Here is a 6,000-nt window from a genome sequence, read left to right as displayed (position 1 = left end):
ATTCAGAGGGTCATTTATTATTCAACCCCTCAAACCACCAGAATTCTGTTTGGTTCCCCTAAAGTATTAAGAAGTATTTCAGGCACAAAGAACAATGAGCTTCACATGTTTGGATTAATTATCTCTTTTTCCAGCCTTTCCTGACTAATTAAGACCCTCCCCAAACTTGTGAACAGCACTCATACATGGTCAACATGGGAAAGACAAAGGAGCATTCCAAGGCCATCAGAAACAAGATCGTGGAGGGTCACAAGGCTGGCAAGGGGTACAAAACCCTTTCCAAGGATTTGGGCCTACCTGTCTCCACTGTTGGGAGCATCATCCGGAAGTGGAAGGCTTATGGAACTACTGTTAGCCTTCCACGGCCTGGACAGCCTTTGAAAGTTTCCTCCCGTGCCGAGGCCAGGCTTGTCCGAAGAGTCAAGGCTAACCCAAGGACAACAAGGAAGGAGCTCCGGGAAGATCTCATGGCAGTGGGGACATTGGTTTCAGTCAATACCATAAGTAACGTACTCCACCGCAATGGTCTCCGTTCCAGACGAGCCCGTAAGGTACCTTTACTTTCAAAGCGTCATGTCAAGGCTCGTCTACAGTTTGCTCATGATCACTTGGAGGACTCTGAGACAGACTGGTTCAAGGTTCTCTGGTCTGATGAGACCAAGATCGAGATCTTTGGTGCCAACCACACACGTGACGTTTGGAGACTGGATGGCACTGCATACGACCCCATGAATACCATCCCTACAGTCAAGCATGGTGGTGGCAGCATCATGCTGTGGGGCTGTTTCTCAGCCAAAGGGCCTGGCCATCTGGTCCGCATCCATGGGAAGATGGATAGCACGGCCTACCTGGAGATTTTGGCCAAGAACCTCCGCTCCTCCATCAAGGATCTTAAGATGGGTCGTCATTTCATCTTCCAACAAGACAACGACCCAAAGCACACAGCCAAGAAAACCAAGGCCTGGTTCAAGAGGGAAAAAATCAAGGTGTTGCAGTGGCCTAGTCAGTCTCCTGACCTTAACCCAATTGAAAACTTGTGGAAGGAGCTCAAGATTAAAGTCCACATGAGACACCCAAAGAACCTAGATAACTTGGAGAAGATCTGCATGGAGGAGTGGGCCAAGACAACTCCAGAGACCTGTGCCGGCCTGATCAGGTCTTATAAAAGACGATTATTAGCTGTAATTGCAAACAAGGGTTATTCCACAAAATATTAAACCTAGGGGTTGAATAATAATTGACCCACACTTTTATGTTGAAAATTTATTAAAATTTAACTGAGCAACATAACTTGTTGGTTTGTAAGATTTATGCATCTGTTAATAAATCCTGCTCTTGTTTGAAGTTTGCAGGCTCTAACTTATTTGCATCTTATCAAACCTGCTAAATCTGCAGGGGGTTGAATACTACTTGTAGGCACTGTATATATTAAACAATGTGTAGTATATAAATACTTACACAGAAAAATAATTTATCAAGTGCAAGAAACATTCATAGAGAATCTACAAAATCCGCCTAGTGCGCACAGGATTTTTTTTTCCCATAGGTTTTGCTGGTGATTCACTGCAGAGATGTTATGAACATTTTCTGCAGCGAAACATGCAGCAAAACCGCAAAAAATCCGCGGCAAATTCCGGTAAGTGCGCACATAGCCTTAAAGTGCATATTATACGTACGATTAATTGTGTCAAGGTTTTTACATTGAATACTGATGTTTGTTACACTGTAGATTCTCTATGAATGTTTCTTGCACTTCATAAATTATATTTCTGTGTATTTATATACTACACATTGTTTAATATATACATGAACATTCTTTGAGATCTCCATTGTTTCTAAAAAATTGTGCTACATAGCAGCTTCATTGAATGTACCAACCTGCATGCATTCTTGTCCCTCATAGAAGTGTTTCTGTTTGATGCTAGTATATTTCGTGTAATTTTTCTTAAAATCTTTTATTAAAATATTTTTGCATGAATCTCTTGTTTCCATTGTTTCATATAATGATGGTTCATTGAATAAGTTGATGATGAAGTGTCATGTTCTTATGCTGTTTTGGACTATTATAAAACTAATACATACATACACACACACACACAACTTGAACAAAGGACCGGCACTCCAAATCTTCTGGAATTTTTTACAATTTATTCCACATCATAAGCATACAGGTGAACGCGTTTCGGCTAATAGTGAGCCTTTTTCACTGTTAGCCGAAACGCGTTCGCCTCTATGCTTGTGATGTGGAATAAATTGTAAAAAATTCCAGAAGATTTGGAGTGCCGGTCCTTTGTTCAAGTTATACTGTTACTGTGAATGCCTTCCTGGACACGTGCACCTTGGATTGTGTACCGCCTGGAACTTTTGTTTCTGTGTGTGTATATATACATTATATATATATATATATATATATATATATATATATATATACACACACATACACACACAATCTTATTTTTCGCTTTATAAGACGCACTTGATTATAAGACGCACCCTCAAATTTGGTGAAGGAAAAGAGAATTATTTTTTTTATGTTAAATAGGGTCCGTCTTATAATGCCAGTGTCCATCTAACAAATCATATAGAGAATATGTCCCTCATGGCCCCCCCATCCTAAAATTAGCCCCGTTAATCTGGATCTGGCCCCCTTATATTGAATATAGCCACTTGTGCTGGCACACGTCCCCCAGTGATGCCCATTGCCCCCTATGGATGGCACACGTCCCCCTGTTTCATATGGCCCCCTATGGATGGCACACCTCCCCGTGTTTCATATGGCCCTCTATGGATGGCACACCTCCCCGTGTTTGATATGGCCCTCTATGGATGGCACACCTCCCCGTTTGATATGGCCCCCTATGGATGGCACACCTCCACCTGTGTTTGATATGGCCCCCTATGGATGGCACACCTCCCCGTGTTTCATATGGCCCCCTATGGATGGCACACCTCCCCGTGTTTCATATGGCCCTCTATGGATGGCACACCTCCCCGTGTTTGATATGGCCCTCTATGGATGGCACACCTCCCCGTTTGATATGGCCCCCTATGGATGGCACACCTCCGCCTGTGTTTGATATGGCTCCCTATGGATGGCACACTTACCCCTGTGTTTGATATGACCCCCTATGAATGGCACACGTCCCCTGTTTGATCTGGCCCCCTATAGATAGCACACGTCCCCCTGTGTGTGATATGGCCCCCTATGGATGGCACATTTCCCCCTGTGTTAGATATGGCCCCCTATGAATTGCACACGTCCCCGTGTTTGATATGGCCAATATGGATGGCACACCTCCCCCCGTGTTTGATATGGCCCACTATGGATGGCAAACTTCCCTGTGTTTGATATTGCCCCCTATGGATGGCACACCTCCCCCTGTGTTTGATATGGCCCCCTATGGATGGCACACCTCCCCCTGTGTTTGATATGACCCCCTATGGATGGCACACGCCCCGTTTGATCTGGCCTCCTATGGATGTCCCCCTGTGTGTGATATGGCCCCTATGGATGGCACACGTCCCCCTGTGTTAGATATGGCCCCCTATGTATGGCACACCTCCCCCTGTTTGATATGGCCCACTATGGATGGCACAACTCCCTGTGTTTGATATGGCCCTCTGGAAGGTACACCTCCCCCTGTGTTTGATATTACCCCCTATGGATGGCACACCTCCCCCTGTGATTGCTATGGCCCCTTATGGATGGCACACCTGCCCCTGTGTTTGATATGGCACCCTATGGATGGCACACCTCCCCCTGTGTTTCATATGGCCCCCTATGGATGGCACACCTCCCCCTGTGTTTCATATGGCCCCCTATGGATGGCACACCTCCCCGTGTTTGATATGGCCCACTATGGATGGCACACCTCCCAGTGTTTGAAATGGCCCCCTATGGATGGCACACCTCCCCGTTTGATATGGCCCCCTATGGATGGCACAAGTCCCCGTTTGATATGGCCCCCTATGGATGGCACACCTCCCCCTGTGTTTGATATGGCCCTCTATGGATGGCACACCTCCCCGTGTTAGATATGCCCCATCCTGGTTCTCGGTGCCGGTCATGTGATCGGCACAGCAGAGTGATATCATCTCTGTGTGCCTGATCACAGCGGCAGCAGATAGACCAGGAGATCAGCGCTGGAGGAGGCAAGTAAAGAGTTTTTTATTTTACTATGAGCAGCAGCATGGAGGCCATCTCTAACACAGGGGTGGCATGTGCCATCAAAGGGGGGGCGCAGGTAGATATATGCGCCGCTGCCCCAGCCCATCACCGCGGTGCGGTTCAGCACCACAGTGATTGACAGCGGCAGTGCATATTATATGAGCGGGAGCAGAAGATCTCCTGCTGCCTCCTGCAGCTTTCACCAGCCCCCAGCACTACTCCAGAGCTGCCCCTACCTCCCCTGGACTCTGTAGTAATTTTATATATATATATATATATATATATATATATATATATATATATATATATATATATACACACACACACACACACACACAGTGTATATACAGTATATATATATATATATATATATATATATATATATATATATATATATATATATTTTTCCCCCGCACACATTCATAATAGGAACATACATGGAAATAATGTATATGGAAAATAACAGCCGGCATTCACAGCTCCACAATCTATTGTACTAATACGTGGACTATAATGGAGTATATACTGTGAAGCTGTGTATATAGTATACACATACATTGCACAGTAACACTTTCGTCCTGTATCATAGGTGTAAGCTTTACTAAAAAGTGCACCTTATAGTCAGAAAAATACAGGAATCACATTCAAGCCAACTATTATATGGGCACCTATAGACTATGGACGACTTAACATCCAGAAAGTCATTCTCCAACCTGCTCCAAAAATGCAGGATTGGTAAAGTCTTTTGTCACCAAAGCCAAACTCACATGGGAGATTTTGTTCAAGGAGTAATATAAAACAAGACTCAAGTCCAGACAATTATCATTCAAAACTTTAGTTGTATTGACCAAGAAAATTACAAATTAGCAAAAGTATAAACCACATTTAAAAAGCAAAAACATAAGTTGCAGGGCCATCGCCTCTTCTTCTGAGCTTCTTGGTGGACAGGTTGCTCGGCCGTCGGTGGCCATGCTTGTTCCTGGTCTTCCGCTACATGTGGATTCTGAAGTCGAGGAGGCTGCTGAGGGTCAGTCTTCCCGGCCTGCAGCTGCTCTTCATTTGCAAAGAGATCAGAATTCCTTGGAGATATGTTGCCTTCAGTTCAGGAAAGCAAAAAGGAAAAAAAATGTGATGTACTAACAAGAGAGTTAAAAATCATACATGAAATATCAAGGATCACTGCAAGCTGCACAGAAAATGACCCACATTAAGTGGTGCAGCACTAAAGAGCATGGCAAGCACATGACATAAACCTGTTACAGTGCTGCTCACCTTTACTGGCACTCCATCTTTTTCATAGAAGGTAATATCTTCAGAAATAAATGGAAATGTACATGTATGTATATACTCAGGACTTTTTAAGTGGTCCAAAGTAATACAATAATAAAACATTGTCTACTTACATGTGGCAATTTCACAGAAGACACCAAATAAACAGCATGTGCTTCAAAAAAGGCACCCCTCTTTAATACTTGGTTGTACACCCTCTGGCATTGATGACAGCCTCCAAACGTTTCTTGTAGCCATCTATAAGCTTCTCGCACTTGTCACCTGGTATTTTCTTCCACTCTCCTGTTGCTGTTTGTTCAAGCTTTTGAATGTTTGCAGGGGTTTTTTTTCCCAATGGCAGATTTCAGCTCACCTGAAAGATTTTCAATGGGATTTAGGTCAGGGCTCATTGCTGTCCATTTTAAAATAGTTCATATATTCTTTTTCAACCATTCCTGTGTACTTTTGAATGTGTGCTTTGGGTATTTGTCTTGCTTGAAGACCCATGATCTTCGACTCAAACCAAGTTTTCTTACACTGGGTAGGAGATTTTGCTCTAAAAT

General features: G+C 43.8%; 1 long non-coding RNA gene across 2 annotated transcripts in view; it reads right to left on the bottom strand.

Annotated features, from left to right (window-relative positions):
* Positions 1 to 5,022: 5,022 nt before the first annotated feature.
* The window catches only part of LOC142290171 (uncharacterized), a 77,681-nt gene continuing 76,703 nt past the window's right edge, over positions 5,023 to 6,000 (bottom strand). Inside the window, exon 5 of one of the 2 annotated variants that reach the window (XR_012750230.1) lies at positions 5,023 to 5,263. This is a non-coding gene — a long non-coding RNA (uncharacterized LOC142290171). Of the gene's footprint in view, positions 5,264 to 5,579; positions 5,811 to 6,000 lie in introns of those variants that run through there. The other variant, XR_012750231.1, reaches the window with a different exon arrangement.

The sequence above is a fragment of the Anomaloglossus baeobatrachus genome, chromosome 2 (assembly GCF_048569485.1).
Source record: "Anomaloglossus baeobatrachus isolate aAnoBae1 chromosome 2, aAnoBae1.hap1, whole genome shotgun sequence".
NCBI lineage: Eukaryota > Metazoa > Chordata > Amphibia > Anura > Aromobatidae > Anomaloglossus > Anomaloglossus baeobatrachus.
Note: the sequence above shows the minus strand (reverse complement) of the source record. Positions and strands in the feature narration are given on the sequence as shown.